General features: G+C 42.0%; 1 long non-coding RNA gene across 1 annotated transcript in view; it reads left to right on the top strand.

The window, feature by feature from the left end:
- LOC110354911 (uncharacterized) overlaps nt 1-24,963 on the top strand; it is a 91,941-nt gene that overhangs the window by 48,650 nt on the left and 18,328 nt on the right. The gene's annotated exons all lie outside the window — the stretch shown is intronic.

Here is a 24,963-nt window from a genome sequence, read left to right as displayed (position 1 = left end):
TGCTTGCAGCTCTGATGACAATGTGTTAGAACAAGAAAATGAACTGAATGCACAGGGAGGAGGGACTTGGTAATTAGAAGTGAGGAATTGAACCCTTAGGGCTCGGTTCTAGAAACATTTGTGAGTGACTTTTGCTCATCTGTTACTTCCCGTCAGTATCGCGGGCAGAGCAGCTCAGTGGGTTTAAGAACAGATGGACCCCAAATTCCTCCCAGCCCCACCTGTATCTGTATAGTTTGCATAAGTTTAAGAATACTGTAAAAGCACTTGCTTTCAGGACTGAGTGAACTTTATTGCTGGGATTAGTGTAGCATCATGTAACAAAAGGGAGCTAGATACAGGTAGTACAGAAAGGGGCACAACACACACCCAGGCATGACAGACAGCACCAGTTTCATCTGAACTCTGTGTTCAGAGCAGCTAAGATCCTCCAAATCAATCACTCTCTAAAGAATCCCATGGGATTTTTATGGATCCTACAGAGAAACGCTTTCCAACTGAGGCACCCAAGCTGAGTTGATAAAGCAAAGCCTTTTGTTTTTTGAGGTTTTAAGTACATGTGTGGTACATAGGAATTCATGCTCAGAGCAATGAACACTTCCCAAACTTTTTGGTTTTGTTGAACTAGTATTTCCTGCTCCAGAACGATACCACAGAAGAACCATCAGCTGGCTTCTCCAAGGCATCGTGGCCAGGCACATGAACAATGACCAGACTGAGTTTGAAATACTTGGAATTTGCTGGCTTTTCCCATTTCCCTGTCTTTTAGAAGGAGACAAAAGGAGAGACTCAACTGCAGATTTCAAACTTGGCTGTTTTGTTATCAATGCCGGTGCTTGTTGGACCGAAACGGCCAACTCAGAACAAGAAAAATGCTGAGTCAGGCTGAGAAGAAACCAGGAGACTGACAAAATAATGACATGAGTTTGAAGAGAAGGGAAATGTTTGAGACCATCTGTATTTGTCTTCTGGTTTCACCCATGCCACATTTTACATCGTTGCTCATTGCTGAAACAAGATATATCTTTTTCACCTGAGATCTAAGAGTCTCATGACTACTTGAAAATCATCCCAGATCAGTAGACTGCCAAAACCACCATTAAATTCAGCTGTGTCAAAGCTCTGTGGGATAATCAGGTAGGAGAAAAATGACTAGAGGTTGAGTTTTAAAAGAAAGAATAAGCTGTTTCCCTTATTAACAGAACCTCATCACTCTTGCTTGCACATTGCTCCTTTCATTTTGCTTTTGGATTGTTTGCATCAACTTTTTCATACAAGGGTGTACTAATACAGCCATAACAAAAATTGCAGGACAGTAACAAATACTTCTTAGAGTGTGTGATGCTATAATATTATTATTTGATGTCATTATAGGTTATAAATTTCAAACGAAGAAACAGATTTGTTGAAGGTGCATTCACACTTTCAGTTACATATAGGTCTAAGATTCCTCTGAAGATCACACCTGCCCATTGCCCCTGATGTAAAGCTTTTGCTCTTCCTATAATGGAGTTTCTGGCCATGTCCTATGGTTCTCTGGTGGGAGAGGGACAAGTGGTCCTTATTCTTCCCCATGTTGCCTGGAGATGTTAATTCAGTGTGTTGCAGCCTCTCTATCCATCCACCAGTCTCTCCATCTTGGTATCTGAGACAAAGCTATGGGTGGTCTAATGGGTTTGGCCTGCCTAAGCCCACGCTCAAACCTGTCTCCATCACCTCAGCTACGACATCCAAGGACATATGGCAGCAGATCCACAACGCACCAAGGTCAGCAGGAGTCTTTGGGTTAACACCACTGAGATTTGCCAGGCTAAGCCCCAGCAAAGAGAAGAGCAGAACTGGCTCTGGTCTTTCACAGAACTAACAGAAATAGCCAGAAACCTTTGCATCTGCAGTGACTCTTGCCAGCTTTGTTGTTTTCTCACTTTTTTTTTGTTCTTTATCTTGAATGAGGCAAGAGTGGGTGTTTTTCTGTTAGCAAAAATCTTCCATGGAAAACAAGTTGCTCACTGTCACACCGACAACCCACATGAGCTTGGATGGGACCTCTACCTGATTGTGTCACAGGTAAAATTCGTGCGGCTCTATCTGCATATGAGGTTCTTGTGCAGCCTTGCTGGGGCCAGGAACAGCAGAGACGCCTTAAAAAACAGCACTGAGCATTGCAAAAGGTTTATTTTGCTCCAAAACAAGGCGAGACAGGTAAAATCCCCTCTCCCCCAAACGCACATCTCAACCAAGAGATTCGCTCCTCGGAGCCAAGAACGGTGAACTCCTTTACCTTTCATTTTGATGGTTTCCATGGAAACCATAAAATTAAGCTATGCAGTTACTTTCTGCAACATTACATAATCCACCAAACTCTCAGTTGCTTTTCAACAAACATGTTTCTTCAGGGTTCTTTTTTTTTTCTGCCAGCCTGATCAGCCTGATCTGCGTTGATCTGTTTAAACAAGGAGCAATGGTGTAAAATCAGATATTAGAATGCAACTTCTGTCAGTGTTTCTCTCCAGAGAATGACAGGCTGCCTGCTTCCACACCCGATTTATAGCTGCAGTTAAGGTATTCTAGCATCGCTCACCATCTGATCGTATGGATGAGGTTGGATTGATGAGGGTGTGATCCCAGTTCTGACCTCAGGGACAATGAATAGGTTCCAGTGTCAAACTACTTCAGCTTGTTTATGTCCATGCAAATAGTATGCAAGAGTATTCAGTCTCATGCAGCAATTTTTTTATTTAATTAGGGCAGCAAGGTTGGGTAGAATGGGCTGACTTCAGTTTCCCACTTGGATCTGAGAGATCAGGTCTCACCCAAAATATTTTGACCAAGCACTGTGGAATATCCTGTAATTTTCATTATGAAAGAAAAATGTCACTATAAAGCAATGCTAATATCAGTTTTTCCATGTTCCTGGCACTCAGCCATCCCTGTTGGAACTGGACCAGCGGCAGCAGCAATGTTTGAGGTTAAGGAAGCTGCTGTGGAATCACTCTTTAACTTTTGTGGCGAGGCTCATTATTTACATAGACCTCAGCAAAGCCAGATAGCTCTTGTTTTGTCCAGGTTACACAATCCTGCTACTGTTGAGAATAATGTCAAAGCTTTCTCACCATTGGTGAGGATAAACTGTCCCTTTTGTAGCTGCAGGGGGCAAAGGAAAGACCTCAGCTAGACCTTAGGGATTGCACAGAAGATGCAAGGGGAAGAGGGAGGCCACATGGAAATGCATAAGCAATAGCTTAGTAGAAGGTTATGAAAAATATTACAAATTGCAGCTCAGCATCCATTACCTTCCCAGTGCCGTGTTTCTCAGGCTTTGTCTTTTCTAGTAAACTAAAAGGGGCCAGGAGATTACTCAGGCCAGATCGAGTGTTTATTTGGATGCTCTAGTTCTGTCTTGGTCTTGTGTCAAGTCTGAGACGATGCTGAGGAGCGTGCTGATACAGCACAGACGAGGCCAGCCTACCTGTGGTGCAGAATAAGAAGGTTCAGGTGCAGTTCAGTGAGGGCCAGAAATTGGCCCTGGCCCATTTTATTTGCTAGCAAGATAAGATGCAGTTTCAAATAAATGATCAAGTCCAGCATGGGCAGTGCAAATTAAAGCTGGAAGAGATGTGGTTCCTTCTGTGGGCATGATGCTTTCTTATCTCTTTGATCAGTTTATCCCTTCAGCAAAAAGCATGTCTTCCTCAAGCACTTCTAAGCCTTGGCATAGCACCTTGAAAATCCCTTTTCTGGGGTGATGCCCTTTGTTTTTGAAATGTTGCTGAGAAACCCAGAGAAAATCTGGGATTCTTCTTCACTACTGACCATGTTTGCCATCACGTAACTCAACAAGACCACCATCCATGTCCCTGGGAAATCTTATAATGGGTTAATCTCAGTCTGCACCACCCTCTTATCTCTCACTGTTTTAGTGTGACCTGTGAGACAACGATCTTGGTATGATATAAAGACATAAAATGCGAAGTAACTGCAGCAGCTGTTGGTACATCATTTAAAGAGCACACATACCAAAAAAACAGGTATTTACAATTTCTATAAACAGCTGAAAAAGCAGATAACTGATTATTTCAGTGCCAAAAAAACTCAGCCTCAGTCAACATAACGAGAGAAGTCATGCCTAATAACTTCCAACTTGAGTCAAGCTGAAGACAAAATTTGAAGGAACTCAGAGTTTCCTTGATTTGCCAAAACAGTCAGTCTACTTTTCTCATTTCAGTGCAAAATATTGGAAATCTCTCTCTCATTGAATACTTATGTGGTCCACTTTGAAGCCAAGAGGTTCAGCCACAGTAAACTGGCATCCCTGAAAAGAAACTGTTTCACACGAGTGGAGAGTGTGGTTCAGGAAGACAGCGTTAAGTATTTCCTGTACCTTTTGAACAGAAGGAACATAGATATTCACTTAGACTGCATAAGAAAGACTCTGCAAAATAGAGACTGCATTTACCATCTCTACGGGGTCTAGTATTTTGAATTTCCTGGTTTGCTGTTTTTCTGCTTTCTGTGTATTGCTTGATGTGAAAAGCTTCCTGACTTAATATATTATTTTTCTACTACACAAAACAGTATCAATGTCAGATGAATAGACGTAGAATAGTAAAAAATTCACCATAATAAAGAAACACCATAAAGTATAAAGAACCTAACAAATAATGCTAATATTGATGATTCTGTACGTTTTCCTGAACTAGGTTTCATCGATCTTGCAGACAGACCTTCTTGTTAGCTTCTCTGTCAATGAGCTTGCAGCATCTGGATGATAAATTCACAGGCTTATTTATGTTCCAAATCTTTGTCATGTAGTTTAAATCCTTTTATTTTTATTCTTTTTTTTTTTTTTTTTAATGAGCTCTTCAGAATTGCTAGCTGCAAAGACCAGATGCAATTGTTATCCCCTTGATTTTTTTAAAATGTGTTTCTACAGATGATTGCTCAGAGACATTTCTCTGCTGCATCAGAGTAATGTAGTTACTATAGTTACTTTGGTTACTACCCCTGTTTTCAACTTGAAGGATTATTCAGACCACCAGAACATGGAAACAGGTTAAACACGTGACCCAACATGTTCAGAAACCGGGAGAGGACATCACTGCTCTGGTATCAAATAGCAATTAAATAGTCAATAAAGAATTAGCAGAACATGTCTTCCTTTCAAACAGAAAGAAACTCTTCACTGTTTTTTTTTTTCTGACATAGTGATATCAGGTGGATTCACCACATCTGTAGTTAAGCTTGCAGAACCTTGTTGTGTCAGCCTCACCTTGGGGAGTCCTAGAAACTAGGAACTATTCTTCTTTATGTAACAGATAAAGTTTCTAAAGGAAACAAATCTTATTAGCAATTCTTTTAAAAAAATCTCCATACTGTGCGACTTTTGGAAGAAAGAATCAGGAGAATAAATCCTTCTCTATTGAACTCAGCTTTGGAGACACTTCCCTACAGATATCAACACAATGTCATATGTGCTAACAACGTCTTTAATTGGGCTAGCTCAGAAATGACACACTCAGCCAAGACCCAGTCAAATGTCCCTTGGTGCCAAAATCCATTTGGTTTGCACTCAAAGATCAAGAGTTTCCACCCCTCAGTGCTTCCAGTGAGTAGCTGGCTGGGTCGTCAGACTTTTCTTACTATCAGAATACAAGTCTAAAATCTGGGGAACTGTACAAGGGGCTTGAATCTCTCCACAGCCTCTCCCACGTGAAAAATAATCAGAGGAAATCAACAGCATCAAATTACGAAGCAGAAGAGTCAAGCTCTAAGTTGTACAAAATTGCCTACAAGTCATATATGTAGAGAGAGAGAAGGAGATATATCTATATCACACATATGTGTATGTGTCTACAAGTCTAAAGTACAGGTGATTTAATGACCCTGTGTAACACATACATTCATGCATATTTTACATGTATCTGTGTAATTAGATGGACACATAACTAAATGTATATATAAAAAAAACCCAATAAGCTGTGTATTTGCATGGCTATGTATAATTTAAAGGTAAAGAAACATTAGGCATTGATTTCTCGTGAGCTAACAGGATTTGTGATTGGATCCCTGCATCTCAGCAGGATGATTCAGAGTTAGGGAGGGACTCCTGTTTATGACAATTTTCCCCCCGTTGGGAGGTATTGGCTCTCAGTTGGTAATGTCTTTTAAAATCGCCAATGTGAAATTTGCCCTTCGGGGCAACACTTGCTATTGGAGCTGTAGGTCATACGACAAAATGAGTCCTTTGCTACTGCACATTGCAAACACCCACTGATGATAAGGGGAGGTAACAGGTTGGGTATAATAAAGCTCCTGATTAAGTGTGAACTGAGCAATGCTCACTGGGAAGCATTTCACAGTTACACCAATAGTTTTGCTCAGAGTTTGACCAGATCCATGGTCAATATCATCCAATATAAGAACATCCATATGTGGGTATGCCACCCTTGTGCATCCTGAAGGATCATCACTGGTGAAATTTCACTGTTTTCCAACCTCTATTTAATACATCTCAAATAGAAACATGGCAGAACTCAGCTCAAAATTTGAATTAGACTGCGAAGTGGCCAAAAATTGTCAGCACTTTTTGGTACATAGATTTGAACTGTGCTCCTAGGGAACCTCCTTATCTCAGCAGGACAGACAGGATGCGAAAGAATACTTTGGTACCATCAGGAAGCTTGAACAAGTCAAGATTGTATAGAAAAAAAGACTCCTTGGTGAAATACATTGTAGAATACTTGGTCGTACAGCTCTACTAGTCTTGTGTTTTGAAGGATCATCTGAAGCTGAGTGATAGAGACTTCACAGTTCCTGTCAGACCTCAGGGTAAATCAGCTGGTGAAGTTCTCCAAGCCATAACTCAAAATGAGTAATTTCTTATAGTGTGACCGGATCAGAATCACCAGACTGGAACAAGTTAACATCCCCTAAATGCCCACTGTGTTGACTTCTGGGTACTTCTTAACGGTTCTTTCCAACAACATGGTATAAGAAAGGTTTAAAAAAACCCAAACCAAACCAAGAATAACAGTCTTGATGAGGATAATTTTAAGAATGTGTAAGTTACAAGCTCACACCTGGCGCTCTGCTTTTCTCAGGAAGCAGCACTGCTGTTTGCCCTCTACAAGTGGCACTGCTTACCAAAAGAGACACTTGCCATGTTATTTTTGTCCTTCTCAGCTTGTGCATCTGTCTGAAGAGCAGACCGGACTCCTTGCCTCCCCTCCCATGAAGCCTTTTAATTTATGCATCAGAGATTCTTATGGTGTTTGGGATGTAACAGCCTGAAGGCTGACTCTCAAGCCTTGCTTACTTCCAGGTTTATTGTCCTTTTTGCCACTCCAGATACTCAATGCCAGGTGCTCAGGCACTTAGCACTTAGTTTTGGAGACCAGCAACTAGATTCTGAAATAATGATCTCATGGTCCGAGTGAAACCTTTGGTGTATCTGTGTCTCCTTTAATAGAACAGCACTAAATGCTTCTTTTTATTTCCCTCTGTTTACGTCCATTTCTCTTTCTTCCACCTGAACAGTCTGGAGAAGAAGACATGGAAGACTACTCAATGGATGCTGTAGACAGAATTTCACTAAGTTGCCATTACACAGTTGTCACTGATTACAAAGAGTTGATATTTACTATAACTTTTATAACTCTCATCAAGATGTGATTCATGTCTAGACAAATGGCATCTCCCAACACCCAGCACATCATGGCAAAAGGTTAAAGTGAACAAAATCTGCATGTGTGTAGTCACCCCATCTCCCTTCAGTTTAGGAAAGGAATAGGTTACTTCCAAAGTCTGGGGACTCTTTGAGAGGTGAAATAGGTGTCTGATGCCAACCCAAGCATGGCAGTCAGTCTCTCACCCTGTTCCCTGTGATACTCACATCTGGATTAAACAAATGAACAAACAAAACCCAACAACACAGTTATTCAACTCAAAAGCTAGCCAAACACTCCTAATGCTGAGATATTGGACCATTCTTCCTTAGAGATCCAAAATTTGGGGGTATTTGGTCATGGATGAAGATGGAAATAACTCCCACCCTTTATCTCCCTGAAGAACATGCCTTCAGCTTCTTTTACCCCAGATCTTTCTTAAACTTGAAGTCCTCTCTCTGGTTTCCATGCTGTCTCGCCTCAGTTGCATTACTAGGAGCAGGTGATAACAACATCCTTGCACTAACTTATTTGATTCTCAGTTGTTCGATTTACGTGTCTTTTACACACTGACAACTGAAAGAAAACTGCTGAACTGCTGACCTTTGTTGGGTTTTGGGATTTTTGAATGTGTAGTGTGGCTTCTTCTCTGCCCCTCTTATTTGACCTCATGCAGAAACTCGTGATGGTTTCTGTGCAATTTCAAAAGGAGCTGTAAACCATTACTGTAATGTAGGTAGTTTCCTTTTCAGCTGTGCAAGTTTTCTAACATTAGGAGTGTGAGAGCGACCTTTAAATTGTGGAGAGATTTCTGTTTTAAACCATCTCTGCCTAAATGAGTATTTCTGTCTCAGCAACAGAATCAAATTTCTCCCCTTCTCCAAAAGAAATCTAAAACTTCTTCACTTAGTAAAATCCTGCAAAAACTGAAGTTCACTAAGAAACCACTACAATGTTTAGAGTTTCCTTTCATTAGACATGTTCACAGCATATTTTGCTTTCTTGGTGTTTTTAGACATGGATTTTTGCTGTTTCCATTACTTGTCCTAGGATTACTTTTCCAGCCTATGGAAGGTGTTGCCCAAAATCAAAGACCAGCCTCTTCTTTTGTACTGGAATTTGCAGTGTCACCAGCTTTCATCTGAATCAGGTCTATAATAGTAAATAAAATGAGCTGTGCACCATTCCAGGAGGGAAGGCAGCACAGAACTGTTCAAGTCCACAGGACTAAACTCTTTTTTTTTTTTCCCCTAACACACATCTCATCCATTTTGTGTCCCAGGGGTTGTCTGTGGCCCTTCGACATCTGTGAGAAGCTGAAACCATGTCAAATATATTAACAAATAAAAAGCATTGGTGATCACAAGATGGGGCTCAAACCCCATGCTCTATCCCATTTTACTTGCAAGTATAGACGTAGGTACAGGAGCAAAAGTGTCTACCTAGGGCAGGGAGGGTCATGTCATACTGCAACCCTATCAGCTTCAACACAGATTTATACCAGACTAGGATGACCATATGGCAACCTCATGCTCCCAAAACAATTTTTTGTGACATTAAATTTACTTCTGGACTATTACACAGAGGAACAAAGTGGTCTGGGGGGCTGTGGGGATGGCACAAAGGGAATAGATGGGAATGAGCAGCTGCAGGAGGGAAGGAAGGGGAGAGCACTGGCTTAGGCTGGTGTGAAATGGCAACCTCAGAACACAATGGTTTGATGAGTCTGTTGGCCTCCTTTTGAGTAGGCTGATAGTCAAGTCCCTGACATAGCTATGTCTGTGTGTAGAGAGCTTGCCTTACTCCAGATCTCATTAGCCCTCCTGACCTGGACAGCTGACGGCATGTTCTAACTCATTTCTTTCTCCTGCTCCCTCCATCCTTACCCCCCCAGAATTGTTTCATGGAATCACACGGTATCACAGAATGTCAGGGGTTGGAAGGGACGTGGAAAGCTCATCCAGTGCAATCCCCCCATGGAGCAGGAACACCCAGATGAGGTTACACAGGAAGGTGTCCAGGCGGGTTTGAATGTCTGCAGAGAAGGAGACTCCACAACCTCCCTGGGCAGCCTGGGCCAGGCTCTGCCACCCTCACTGAGAACAAGTTTCTTCTCATATTTAGGTGGAACCTCCTGCGTTCCAGTATATACCCCTTGCCCCTTGTCCTACCATTGTTTGTCACTGAGAAGAGCCTGTCTCCCTCCTAATGACACCCTTTACATATTTATAAACATTAATGTCTATATCTTCCCTTTAAAACTACTGCTTCATTTTTTCTGCCAATAGACTCATCTTCAGTGAAAAGGTGCTGAAAAAGATATACTTTCCGCAAAAACTCTATATCTCAGCAATATGAGCTCCCAACAAGCTGTGATGCCACCATGGGGGGTTTGGATCTGATCTCTTCTTGCTGCAGGAGGTCGCCAGGAAGACTTGTCTACATATCTCTGCAGGGGTCGGGACAGTTGGAGCCTGCAGCTGGGGTTCAGTCATCTAAACGTCGTATCAGTGTAGAGACAGCTTTTGTTACTTCTTATTTTCACCTCTGATCAAAAATCTTTCACATCATTACCTCCTCACTGTTTGACAGTGTCTTTGAATGAGGCTTGGGATGAAGTGGATGGATTACTTGTGTCAGTGGCTTCCAAACCTCTGAGCAACCACAAATCTCTGTCAACTCTAAAGTTCCCTGTGGTTCATGTGTATTAGAACTGTGAAGTCTGCAAATTGCTGTGCTTAATTTGATTTTGCATTACAACTTCAGACCACAAAGGTTGGTCTCATGGACCACAGTCTGGACTAAAGGAACAACTTCCAGTGGAAGGTTGTCTGGAAAGTAACTGTCTCTATTCCATATGCATTTTTCAGTGTGCCATTTAGAAAACAATATTCTTATCTGTGCAAAAAGAAGACCTAAAATTGCAATGTCTTAACTTCTTCACTGGTGTAAGACAGGCTAGGTAGCATTTTTGCTCAGTACAGCCTGCGTCTCATGCTGTCACTGTTCTCTAGCTGCTTCATCCCATAATGAAAAGAAACAAGCAAAAATTAAGATCTATTCTAAGTTTTTCTGTCAATTAGAAATTCTAGATTAAAAAAGAAAGGAAAAAAAAAAAAACTAAATCTAAGTCTTCCATCTCAGATGAGGGAGATAGAGGATGCTGTTATTTTTATGTCACTGAATCCATCATGAATTGAGTTACAAAAAGTGCTAAATTCCTCACAGCCCCATTTTGAGATGGAAGTTAAATGCTTCATTAGCAGTAAAAGCTTCAGGTTACTTCAGCTTATGTTACTGAGTAACCTTTTGTTCAAACATGATGTCTGGCATTTGCATAAGTGCTCCGGGATGTCTGTCTCTGAGCTGTTGCGATGATGTGACTCACCAAGCTCTTGTAAACAGGGTTTATTTTTCTCAATACCGTACATCCTCATAGTTTGCTTTCTCAGAAACATACCTGTCTGGCCTGGCAATAACATTCTTCGTCTTCACCTGCCCTTTTGCTACTGCATCTAAATTGTCTCTGTTGTGTACCTGGAAGCTGGTCCTGGAGACAAGAGCCTGAGACAACAATGTCTAACCCAGCTGAGCACCTGCGTTAAGTGGGATGATGTTGTAACAGGCAGTTCTGCAGTACCAGCAAGGCAGAGATGAACTTAATTTCTCACGATGTCCCAAAGATCTTTGCCCTGGCCCTGATTTCATGCTGTGAGGAGGCCACCGAACAGATCCTTTCTATATACTCCTTCTGTAATTACTTATTAGAGCTTACATGCAAAATTAATGTTAGGACTGACTTAGCCTCAAGCCATCTGTGAGTTCTACACAGGAACCTTCATGGAGCTATGGGAGGACTGAAGCATCTCATTGAGGTGATGCCTGTTTCTGTAACAGGACTTTGGGCTGACAGGGATATGTTGGGCCTTAGAAATAATAGCAGGAAAAAACAGCAGGAAAATATATCTCAGAAATTATAATCCTCCATAAAAGTACCCAGCTCCCTCTCTAAATGAACCAAAGACTTCTCTGAAATGTCACTTTTTGAATGGGTAGGAGCCATCCTTCAGCTGCCAGATAAAACATACCCATGGCTCCATTTCTGCCATGGTTTGCATTGCAGTTTTCCATCCAGACTAATATACTCTAAAATTGGTTATCTTCTTTCTTGCCAGAAATTGGAAACTCAATTCTTTTCAAAAGCCTGGGTGACCCAAGTTGGGCTGCTCTGAGTATTATTTTCAAACTTGCTTAAAACACAATATTTGGTAAGTAGAGGTCATTGACAGCCCATGTCCTGTGACACAGACCTACTTAGGCTGGTAACAGCATTATCTCACTATAGTACGTTGCTTGCAAGGCCAGAGTAATACTAAAGCCACATAGGACTGTATGTGCACTGTTGTTGCCATCACCTTCAACAGGGCTTGTCTTAAGTTCATTTAAAATTTTTACTTGGAATTGAGCATAAGCCTTGGGGATAATTTTGGTTTTGCTTTAAAATAATTCCAGAAGGTGTCTCGGTTATATATACAAAGAATCTCTGGCATTTAAAACAAGAGCAACTCAATGTGTTTCACTGTCTCTAGAAAACACCAAAGATGCTGGAGTAGAAACGAATCATCCCTATCAACAGACCACCCCAGAATTAGGGATCAGAAAGTGTATCTTTGTCCCTCCAGGACCTCCCATTATTTAATTTTCTGTTATGGTCTTTTGGTCTATGTTCACTGTCTTGATTTCAAAAGTCAGGGAGTTGTAGTTTGACAGGTGAATTTCAGAGCAGACGTATCTAGCTCTACTAAGATTTTTGTTTATTTGATTGATCGGTCGATTGTTTTTTATCTCCGTTCCTCATAGAAAATTTGCCCAATGGAGGGAATATTATTCCTCCCAGAGGGAAGAAAGGTATGTTTGGCATGTGGAAACTGGAAAACTGTTGCTTTCTACAAATGATGTTCCAGGCAAGTGTTTGGGAACTACAGAAAAGGGTTTAACTGTCTCTAATATTGCATTACAAGTTACAACACACTGATTTTCTTCCGAGCATGATATTTTTCTTTATTTCACATTCCTTGTAGCATCCTTGAAACCAAGATAAATCATTTTCCAACACATCTCCGTAAACCTTAATTCCTCGTAGAGGTCTTTTGGCCCCTGAGTAAATTGATTGCTGTAATGCAGTGGTCACCCTAAATCCTCTCCAATGTTGCCTGTGTGACTACACAACATGATCTCCGTGCATGCTGAGCTGCTTTTGCTCTCTGTGGCAGTTCTACCTACATGAGGGTGCACTGGCAGAGGTGATGATAACCAGGTAGGCAAAGCAAACCTGGGGAACCCATAAAGGTGACTGCTGTGCAGGGAAGGATGTTGAGGCCACATTTCATAGAATGTATGTCCTGAGTTGAAAGGGACCCACAAGGACCATAGAGTCCAAATCCTGTCCTTGCATAGGCCAACCCCAAAATCCACACCATGTGTCTGAGGGCGTTGTCCAAACACTCTTTGAACACTGTCAGGCTTAAGGCCAAGACTGCCTCCCTGGGGAGCCTGTTCCATTGTTCCACCACCCTCTGGGTGAAGAACCTTTTCCTAATGTCCAACCTAAACCTCCCCTGGCACATCTTCTGCCATTCCCTTGGGTCTTACCATTGCAACACAAGTGAATAAACCTTCATGCCATTGCACACAGAAGGCCTTTGGGAATGGGAACTTGCAGTCGGCTCTTGAGGACTGGGTGGATTTGCAGCATGGAAGATGTGTGGACAGAAGGGAGTTAGGCAGGGATGCATGGACAAGCAGGATGAACTGGAAGCCTCTGGTGAGGTGTGGAAGGCATTCAGACAAACTTTTCAGCTCTTTAGCTGAACTTAGGAGCCTTCGCGGCACAAGGTTGTCTCTTCAAGACTGCCAGCCCTGGTTCCCTGTGCATTCAACAGAGCAGGTATCTCCAGTGGGACATAACTACTTCTCTGTCTAGGCTAAGGGGTGGTCTGCCTAGAAGAAGGTCACTGGGTGCAGCTTCTAATTAGCTATTAAATAATAATCATCTGTACATAGAAAACAAGTGTATGTGTTTATTTCTGCCTATTAGCAAGCAAACCCAGTCACTTGCTGGAAAATAGGCATGGATCTAGTTCGGGCATCCTATTAAAATGCTGTCAGCTGTGAGCTCTTTAACATTTTCTCTTCAGGGATCCATAAATATTCAGTGTTCTTGTGCTGAAGGGCAGTTATTTTAGACTTAAGGATGCATTGACATCCTTAAAACCTGAAGTTCACCAAAAGTACCTGGAAGCTTCGTTGCTTCCAGAATCATATGGAGAAAATCACGTCTTAAAAGTGCAAAGTTGCTGTCACAGCAAGCTCTTTTCCGAACTTAGCAGTGTAACCAAGAAAGTAAATGCAGGAACAAAGAAATACATTTCATGGGCACATTTGGGGTGTGATTACAGGGTCATCTGAGCTGTCATGAAGAGGCAGGATCTTCCACACGCTTTCTTCTCATTTTCTCTTTCCTGCTGCCAGTTCTTCTGTCCTCTCCTCTTGCTCTGCCTCTCCTCTTTTGTGTCGGTGCTGTTGCTTATCAACATGCTCTGGTCCTGCTTAGCTTGCTGAATCAATGAAAAATAGTCCATATTTTTCTCCTATTTTGGATAGAGGGTCGAATGACTGTAGGGGAAGATTCATTTTCTTCCAGGTCAGGGGGTTGCACTGGTTCTCAGCATCATCCAGTGAATTGGTAAAATATAATAACACTAGCATGCAACCAGAGATGGGATAAGGGAAAAATCTATGTGTGTGAAATGGAACCTTCCCTTTTTTGACAGTGGCGAGCCATTAGATCAGTTTACTTTGTCCTGTGCAACTTTATCTTCTGATGTTCACAGAATCACAGAATTGACTGGGTTCGAAAAGACCTCAGAGGTCATCAGGTCCAACCCTTGGTCCAACTCCAGTCCATTCACTAGATCATGGCACTAAGTGCCATGTCCAATCTCAGTTTAAAAGTCTTCAAGGAGGGTGAGTCTACCACCTCCCTGGGCAGGCCATGTTGTGGACTTCTTCCCTTGAAAGTGTATTTACAATTGTGAGGTTTTCTTGATTTGCACATGGTTGAGCCTTGAACAAAGATGAGATCTGCCTTTGCCAGCTGCAGGATCTGTAAAGAAAAGGCAGTAATCGCAACAGATCTCCACAGAGAAGGTAGCAGAGCCCCTGGCAGAAGGACAGTAATTAGGCTCTGATCTTCCTTTGCTTTAGAATGAGGTCACTAACAAGCACCGATGAAGCTGTGGAGAATACCGTCCTTTTGTGGAAAAATTACATGTCCTGGCTTGGTGTTTTATACCAACCTGAAAAGGCACATCCATTTCTTGTTTTGTTTTGTTTGAGGTTTTGTTAATGCAAAGTCATCCGTCATTTCAGTTTGGACTTCAGGCACTGTGTGCAAGAATAAGGTGACATTTGGATCTGAAAGGAAACTGGAACCCTCTAAAGTTCCTCTTTGGGGGATGAACAGCACATTTCCCATCCCTCTAAGCACCAGCCTTTTTAAAGCAAACTATAAAAGCTGATTTCTCCCACGCTCTTCAGCCTCACGTTTTTATATTTCCTTGCATGATATTGTCCAGGGATACACAGTCTTTTCTCACCAAAGTTCATGTGAAAGGAGAATTGGCTCTTTCCTCTGCAGAATGGGTCTGGTTGTGAAGCTCTCTCTTGATTTACATGTGGTGCTGTGCCCAAATAATCCGTCCCAGAGAATGTGAAGTAAATTCAGATCAGCCTGATACTCCCTCCCTCATTTCAGATTGGATACCCAGCCCAACAGGAGGAAAAGAACCAGGTTCAAAATTCAGCACGTTGTTTCTCCTTTTAAATGGGTGGTTTGGATTCTGGTTTGGAGAATAAGGAAGCATAAATTGTAACACAAATGAGAATGTGGGAGACTGGAGGAAAAATCTGTATATATATAAAAAAAGCAGAGAGTGAACAACATTTGGGGAATAAAAAGTAGGGCAGATTTTGAAGTATTCTCAAAGCCATTTAACACCATCTGTCAGGGGCTTGCGTTGCTAGGGATTTATCATCTCCTATCTACAAAATCCTCTGGCTAGTGAAAACAAATTTGGGAAAAGATGGCTAAACTTCTCCTACCCTTCGACTCCCACACCCGCACTCCCACCGACCAACTATGCTAAAAGGAGGAATCAGCTGAATTCACATGTAGCCCTATAGAATGGCCAGAATTTTAAAAGTCTAATTAATAGATCTAATATTGTTCTTTTTAGCTTGACAGAGTAAAGCTCTGATTTTGTGGTGCTCCTACAAGAAGCCCTGAAACACAGATTCACAAAAAAACCCCACAGAAACCCAAAAGCATCAGAGTCAGAAATCTCCCAAGCAATTCCCAGGCACTTTTTTACTGCGTGTCCTGGAAGCCTTTTGACCAAAATCTACCATGCATGTTTTTAAATCCTATTGATCACATTTGGTCTAAAGGCTGCCTGTACAAAAGGTTAATTAATAGTCTGTAGTGCTGTTCGTGTTGTGTAACAACGATGTTATGAGCAAGTTACAGATATCAGAGATGGGTGTAAAGTGCTGAAATAACCTTCTTGGCTATAAATGATTAAACATTTATATGAAAATTTCAATACCATTTTTATTCCTAATAAGCAGTAGAGTCAGTTCCTAATTGCTGTAACACTGCCTTTGGGGATGAAGTACGAGAACATATTACTTTCTCCCACTCTATAGGCTTCCTTGCTTTCCTGTAAGCCTCAGGATATAACATGAAGTCTCCTTACAGAAGAGCAGAGGGGGAACAACATTTGGGGAATAAAAAGTATTCCCCATAATCCTGGCCATAACAAGCTGCAGGAGATGTAACACCCACATCTCCCAGGTCTTTTTTGTCCACAGAGAAGAATCTAAAAAGAGGCAGATACACTAAGTATCTCATGGGGCATTTTTGCATAGTAAAAACAAAACAAAACTTTGTGGGTTTTTTGGCACATCCCAATGAAATGGAAGATAATTTTTAAAATTAACTGGAAGTTACCTTTGTGAAAAGCTTACTTGAATAATCCATTTTTAGGAAAAATTACTTTAATCATTTTTTACAGTCTATACTGTTTAATTTGCTCTAATAAACCAGTTATTTAAACTGGTGTTAAGTACCTAGTAATCTGCTATAAATGTCTTAGAAATATGCCTTTAGCTTGAACGTGGTTCTGGATGTTGTTCTTCCTTTCTGAAAGCAACCTATAGACTCCATGCGAATGGAATAAAAAAGATCAGAGAAGATTTTTAAATAGAAGTGTATATGCTGAGATAAATTGTAATTGTCTAAGAACAGAGACTCTGGAATGACAACTGAACACTGGAAAGTACAATGAAGAGCAATAATGCCATGAATTATTCCGTATACTGGGGTGATGGACCACAGATTGCCAAGGGGTACAGGCTGGTGTCATTTGTGTGAGGAAACAAAGTCTGTCTGAGCAATAATCCCCACTCAGAGCTCTCCGTGGAGCAGCAGGTACCAAGGTGAAGGAACTTTTTCTAAATTATCAAGGGTGGCAGTTATTTGCTTCATTTCCTTTGGCTGAAGTTTATTTTTGTTCTGGCAATTTCATTTTCAGTCTTTCAGGACTTCAAAGAGGGGGTCAGTGAGAGAACAGAGGATCCCAGATCTCTGTAAATGAGCTCTGCATTCATAGAGTCATGGAATCATTTTGGTTGGAAGAGACCCTCAAGATCATAGTGTCCACCTGTCAACCCAACACTGTCACTAAACCGTGTCCCTAAGAACCTCATCTATGCATCTTTTAAACCCCTCCAGGGATGGTGACTCTTCTGCTTCCCTGGGCAGCCTGTTCCAATGCCTGACAACCAGGCTGAACAGCCCCCACTCTCTCAGCTTGTCTTCATAGGAGAGGTGTTCCAGCTCTCTGCTTATCTTCATGGCCCACCTCTGGACTCTCTCCAGCAGGTCCACATCCCTCTTATGTTGGGACCCCTGAAGCTGAACACAGTACTCCAGGTGGGCTCTCACAAGAGTGGATTACAGAGGGAGAATCACCTCCCTCGACCTGCTGGTCACGTTTTTTTTTGATGCAGTCCAGGACACTATTGGCTTTCTCGGCAGCAAAAGCACATTGCTGGGTCACATTGAGCTTCTCAGCAACAAATGCTCTCAAGTCTTTCTCCTTGGGGCTGCTACAAGTCCATTCTCTGTCCAGCCTGTATTTGTGCTTGGCGTTTCCCCAAGCCTTGTACAGGACCTTGCACTTGGCCTTCTTGAACTTCATGAAGTTTGCACAGGCCCACCTCTCAAGCCTGTCAAAGTCTCTGTGAATGGTACATGAGATACTGAGACGTCAGAGTCCTATCTTGCAGTATGACTAACAGTGGTTTTCTGTCACTTGGAATATGAATGTGTCATTCTTGGCTCAGCTGAGGTGTCATTTTGACATCAGTCCAAAGGATGAGGTGGTGTGTGTTTGCTTACCACAAGAAATAACTCATCTTCATTCATTCCATCTCTGAAGAAAAGCTATATCTGCCAGACCTTCTCACTTGGATATTCCTGACAAACGACAGATTCACAGATATGATACATCTCTTCACAGATATGATACATCTCCCTAGGATACCATTCTGGAGTCAACACAACACAAAAAGAAAAGGACTCCAGCACGTTGCTGACTCAGGTGTACAACTTTCTGAGTGCACACTCTGCATGGAAATATGAGAGACCATAGCCCTGGACTGGAGGAAGTTTCATCATCTGTGTGCAGATGAAATGTAAGTGAAGATTATCACAGAATCACAGAATCGACTGGGTTGGAAAAGGCCTCAGAGATCATCAAGTCCAACCCTTGGTCCAACTCCAGTCCATTGACTAGATCATGGCACTAAGTGCCATGTCCAATCTCAGTTTAAAAACCTCCAGGGATGGTGAGTCCAGCACCTCCCTGGGCAGCCATTCCAATGCCTGACCACTCTCTCTGCAAATAATTGCTTTTTAATATCCAGCCTAAATTTCCCCTGGCAGAGTTGAAGCCCATGCCCCCTTGTCCTATTGCTAACTGCCTGGGAGAAGAGACCAATCCCCATCTGGCTAGAACTTCCCTTCAGGTAGTTCTAGAGAGTGCTGAGCTCACCTCTAAGCCTCCTCTTCTCTAGACTAAACAAGCCCAGCTCCCTCAGCCTCTCCCCATAGGTCTTACGTTCAAGTCCCTTCCCCAGTCTTGTTGCTCTTCTCTGGACCCGCTCCAGCACTTCAATGTCTTTCCTGAACTGAGGGGCCCAGAACTGAACACAATACTCCAGGTGTGGCCTCACCAATGCAGAGTATAGGGGAAGGATCACTTCCCTTGTCCTGCTGACCACGCTGTTTTTGATACAGGACAGGATACCGTTGGCCTTCTTGGCCACCTGGGCACACTGTTGGCTCATGTTGAGCTTCCTGTCAATTAGCACCCCCAGGTCCCTTTCTGTCTGACTGCTCTCCAGCCACTCTGCGCCCAGCCTGTAGCGCTGCAGGGGGTTGTTGTGACCAAAGTGCAGCACCCGGCACTTGGCCTTATTGAACTTCATCCCATTGGAATCAGCCCATTTTTCCAGTCTATCCAGATCCCTCTGCAGAGCCCTCCTGCCTTCCAGCAGGTCGACACTCCCTCCCAGCTTGGTGTCATCAGCACATTTGCTGATGATGGTCTCAATCCCCTCATCTAAATAATCAATAAAGATGTTAAACAGGACTGGACCCAACACTGACCCCTGGGGAACACCACTGAAGTCCAAAAAGTGAAGGTGGACTTTTTCATCTGTTTCAATAACCTTACAATTAAATCCTTATTCTTCATTCTTTCTTGGATTAAATGTTAACCAAAGAAGCCAAATATTCCCTGGTGTTTTCAAGTTGCAGAGTCAACAGCAAGAAACGTACGCCTACATTGCTACAATCGCCCAAATTACACCCATCCTTCTCTCCTTGTCCTGCAAAATGGTCTGAGTGATATGGCAAAGTAAGAGATTCCGCTTGTAGGAACTTGGTGTTCCATGTGACCAACCTGCAAAGTCAACAAGAGCCACCTTTGCATATTTCCTAGCTGAATTTGTCCAAAAAGCAAAGGCAGATGGAATATCTTGTCCATCCTACTGTTCACAATTTGGAATGCTAATTCCCAGAATCTATGAATCCCGTAAACTATTACTAAGTTCTGAGCTTCGGGAAGCTGTGTAAACTCGCAGGAAAATCACTGGGCATGTCATTTTAATCCTACTGACACTGATGGCTCAGCCCTATTATCTCTAGTGAGGTTAGAATTGTAACCTTCAGTTCAAAAACCTGAAAGAGTTCTAAACAGGTGGGTAGACAGATAAGTGCCAAAATGGATATAAGTTGTCCTTTCACTTCAAAATGGGCTTTATGGGGAACATCCATCTTAGAAACTCTCTTCACCCAGCAAGAGAGGACTTCAAATACTGGCTTTTAATAATTCATGCAGTGATTCTTGCTGGATGCCATGTGGATGTGAATTTACTTTTCTTCCTTATAAAGCTTACATTCAATTGGGTGAAAAGAGCTAATATTTACATGTGTGAGGATTAACTGGTGATGGTATTTGTGAGGGGAGAAATCTTATTATTACTGTACAATGCATTTATGAAATGAGCTTGAGTTGGGGATTTGAAGGGAATGCTGCACTAGTCAGACAAATGCTATTCTCTGTGTCTGCGAAATTGCTGTTTTTTATTTGAGTCCATATCTGTGCTTGGAATATGTTATTTAAATGGGTCTTTCAAGTCACTCTGCTCACCTCAGAGATCCTCACTGAAGTTGGACACACTTCACTGTTCCTCTAACCCAGCTGTGTTGGTGACAAATCGATTTCCATTGTCACTTAAAGCCAACTCCCAGCATTGGGCCACTGGCGGATAGGTGGTCTGTGATGTCTGTAATTCTGACATAATTACATTTGTCCACTGAAAAACACATTGATATCCCACATCCTTTTTACCTGGGAGAATTTCAGTTAGTACCAAGCTAGGCAGGAGCTGCTGACTCCAACAACACATAATCAAACATAGAGCCAAAAATGCTCCTCATAATTCTGTCTTTTACCCTACATGTGAATTCTGCCTTCAGACTTCAGTAAATAAAATCATGAACAGAAAGAGACTGATTGCAATGAAAAAACTTTCAGACTTTCCTTCTCATATGAAATTGAACTTTTGCTTTCTTCTCTCTGTTAAGGGATGTGTTGTAGAAGAAATATCAAGAACTGTTCATATAAAGATGTGTAAAATGCAGAAAAATGGACTTTCCCTTAAATGCAGTTTTCATTATTCAGTTTTTTTTTGACAGCTTTGGTAACTGATGAATGGAAGTGTTTTGTGGAGAGGTCTCACATGAGTCAAAAAGATCAATGAAAATTTATCAAAACATTTCATGTCAAGACTCTCAAAGTGCCACTTTGGCTAAGGCTTGGCTACATTGTTCCGACTACAATAGAAAAATTAAGTCAGTTGAATCCAAAGTGGATTTCTTCTGGCCTCAGCAGAGTAAATTCATTCTATAAGGAATCCTGAAAACATTTTGCATATTCTGAGTTTTGACCTGTTTTAGTTTCTGTGCTGTTTTTACAGAAGTGACTCCTGTATTCTACTATCTAGCTACTTCATGCTCTCTAACATTTGTTTTGTGTATCAGCTCTGCATTTTACATAAAAGTTGACCATTCTTTTTAAAATCTGGAACATGCCTTCCAAAGTCTAAAACTGTTCAGCAAAGACGTCCAGGTCTTTGATGACAAGACAAATAAATCTCCACACACAGTCCCTGTTGTTTTCTACAGGAGCTGGATGATAAACACCTGTGAGGACATAAGACCAAGAGAGTTTTCTGGGGCCTGCAACTCATCTGTAGTCAAGCAAGGATTTGAAAATGGCTTTATCAATGCCAGGTCATCATACTAATCCTTGGATTTGCTTTTCTTCACCCCGGTTTCCTCCACCATTGTAGCAATAGAGCATCCTCACTACACTGGGGGAGATTGGACCATAGCTGCAGATTAACCCATTTGCCCTTAAAACCTTGATCTTTGCCTCTGCTAATACATATTTGCCTTGAAATTAGCACAGAAACCAAGCCTAGCTGGTGACTCATTTTGCAGTGGGGACCTTTTGAATCATTCTTCTCCATACGTAAGTACATTTAATGCCCGCACACCAAGAAAGAACCCAGAAGCCTGGCTTCTTTCTGCGAACAGCAATGCTTTCAATCTGAATTGAGGCTTTTGATGCTAGGAGGGTTTTGCAGAGGATCTGAGAGCTTCCATGCCTACACATTCCTTAACCACCAAATCCTCACCCCAGGGCTTTTGTGAGCAGAAATCACTGATGACAAAGGAGACAGATAAGTCCCCAGACTGCCCAGACAACTATCTGTGTGGCAACCTTGAAGCATTTCCATTCATTAGGTCAGATGGGCATAATCATGTGTGCTTTGCATGCTACGTGCCAGATGGAGCTTGTATGACAGAGAACTTATTTCCTGCTAGTATGTATGTGCTCTCCTGGAAATAACTCTTCCCAGCGAGTCCACCCATGTGGGAATTCTCATAGCTTGAACACGGATTTTTTGGAATGATCTGAGGCAGTATTGTGTCTCTTGTCCCTAATCTGCTTCTTGTCTGTGTAGGTGATGAGCTGGTGTAAGCCAAAACATGCACCTATATAGCCAGCATAAAAAGACTGATGCCAGCTGGGAGATATAGGTAATCATGTGACAACCTGTACTTAATTAAAATGTGTTTGTGTATTCAATTACTCATGTTCAGAAGTTTTTGTAAAATCAAGGCTTAGTATTGTACCCATGGCCTTTATATTCACTGCATGGGAAGTAACAAAAAGACAATACTCTTTGTCCGGGTTGCAAAGTTTCTGCCAATATTTGTCATCTGGTTACATTCCCTATCTCTGCCTTCGCCTTTCTTTCTGAAGTATCATCCGAATGGCAAGACACATTGCAGTCACACATGCTTGGTGTTTGTTACTTGGCTTATATTCAGACTTCATGGAGAAACATTCATAAAAGTTGTCGTGATCAAAGGACAATAGTAACACAACTTTGCAGATGTGTTAATGAGATATCTGGGGCCGGACAAACAGATGCATGCTGTTTGAAGGCAGAATCTTTAATGGATCCATTCTGTGTGGATGCTGGCTGGGATGAATCTGGTTCCAAGAACATCACTTTAAAAGTTCAAATGATTCATCTTCTCCCAGGTGAAGGACTACAGGATTATGTCTATGCAGTTGCGTCAAACCTCATGAGAGAGTTTCTTAGGTTGAAGCTCTCTGCTTGGCACCATTAACTGCCCTGCAGTTCCTAACAATGCTCCTACAGCTTCATGGAGACCAGGAATTTACTTTGAGTTGGTCTGAAAAATATTCTTAGAAGTCAACATCTATACCTCTGTAAAAATGAGGTTGATTTCTTTTCCTCCTTTCTTCCCACCTGGAGAGGTCCTTCCTCTCTCAGAACATGAGCAGTAGAAAGGGGACACACACCATAGCCCGTTGCTCTTTCCAGTACTGAGGTTGCATTGCCATCCTGCACAAGTACAAGGAGCAACACAAGGGACATGGTGGAGAAGAATCAGGTTCTCCTGATCCACGATGTCACCACTACAGGTACCACTTAAACTTGGCATTGGACTCTCAACACCAAAAAGGATGAATGCAATTTGGAGCAGATTTCTACTATATAAAATTTTCCCACAGCAAATCACAATTGGAGTCATATTAAAGTCAAATTATAAGAACTAATTTTCATATCACTGAAATGTCTCATTGTAACTGCAGTTGTTTTGAATTTTACAACACTGTTACACAAAAAGTATATTTTTAGGGAAATGTTATGTTGAAAAAGAAAGTAAAACCTCATTTATTTAAAAATACCTCATCATATATTTGTTTGTTTTGAGTCCCACCCCAGCCCTCCAAATGAAATCCTGTGGATACTGACAGCTTCCTCTGGTTTACATCTGTGCTGTTTCTAACAAGACAAAGGAGAACCTTTAAAACCTTTCACCAGTGGTGTGAAACGTTCAGCCAGGTAACTGCATGATCTATAAGGAAGCAGCATTGCCTAGTGACGTGCTCTGGCTCGACAAGGTTGTTAGATCTGGCAATCAGACTTACCAAGAGACAGACAACACAGACCCCGTGTCTGCCCTCTAACCCTTCTCATTTTGTCTTTCATGTTAAAGATGCCTCCCCAGCTTCTTAGTTATTTTTGACTACTGCTTATGAATTCTACACTTACAAATTAAATGAAAATCAATATGAACCCCTTAAAACATTAATTGCTTGAATCTGCGTATTGTTTTTAGGGGCATAGAGGTTGGATGTGTAAAGGTCAGATCCCTATGCAATCACCATTATTTCTGCCTTTTGTGTGGGCAGAAGAGAAGGTGGAAAATAACATCTCCAGTCATCCAGTCCCCACCCATGTTAGGTACACTGGATCTTTTCAAAAGCCATCTCATAGCAACTGAGTGTCTCCTTTCTAGCCTCAAGCAGTATTTCAGGAGTGATTAAAATGGTTGGGGATGTGTCTCGGGGACAACATACTCCTCTGGCCTCTGTTGGAATGAAGCTGCTATTCATTCACTAAGGTTTCTAATTACCAGCATGATAATTGAAATACTGGAGTAATCTGTTTGAGGAAGGGGCAGAGTGATTTTATTAAAACATGGGCTGGCCAGCTTGGTGCCAGTGTCAGCTCAGTAAATGTAATTCAGCTAGGAGGCATGCAGGCAAAGATGGAAGGGAGACAGAGAAATGGTGCAGGCATAGCCATAAAGTGATCGGAGATTTGACAGAGAGGTCTTTATTCCTCAGCAGACATTTTGGGGTGATCTTAGTCCATGAAGCCCCAGTGACATCAATTCCTTCACAGGGGTGTATGTAACCCAGCTGGGCTTGATAGAAGATGCCATTTCACAAGAATGAGAGAAAATAGAAGCTCTGGATGCTGTCAGGTATCATGGTCCTGTTGGCAGTGAGGTTTTAGGAGCAATGGCTAAATGGAAGCCCCTTATTTTCTCTGTCTCCTGTTCCGTTCCCCAGGTTCTAGATAACTGGGTCTCCCTAGGATCTGTGGTGATAGTATAGCCCATGTTGAAGTTTTGGGTACCTTCCCCTCCACGCTTTCCCAGATTTATGCTCTCCACACCCTTTGGAGTCTTTGTCCATGTCCATGTCCATCCCAA

This window comes from Columba livia, chromosome 1, assembly GCF_036013475.1.
Source record: "Columba livia isolate bColLiv1 breed racing homer chromosome 1, bColLiv1.pat.W.v2, whole genome shotgun sequence".
Taxonomy (NCBI): domain Eukaryota; kingdom Metazoa; phylum Chordata; class Aves; order Columbiformes; family Columbidae; genus Columba; species Columba livia.
Note: the sequence above shows the minus strand (reverse complement) of the source record. Positions and strands in the feature narration are given on the sequence as shown.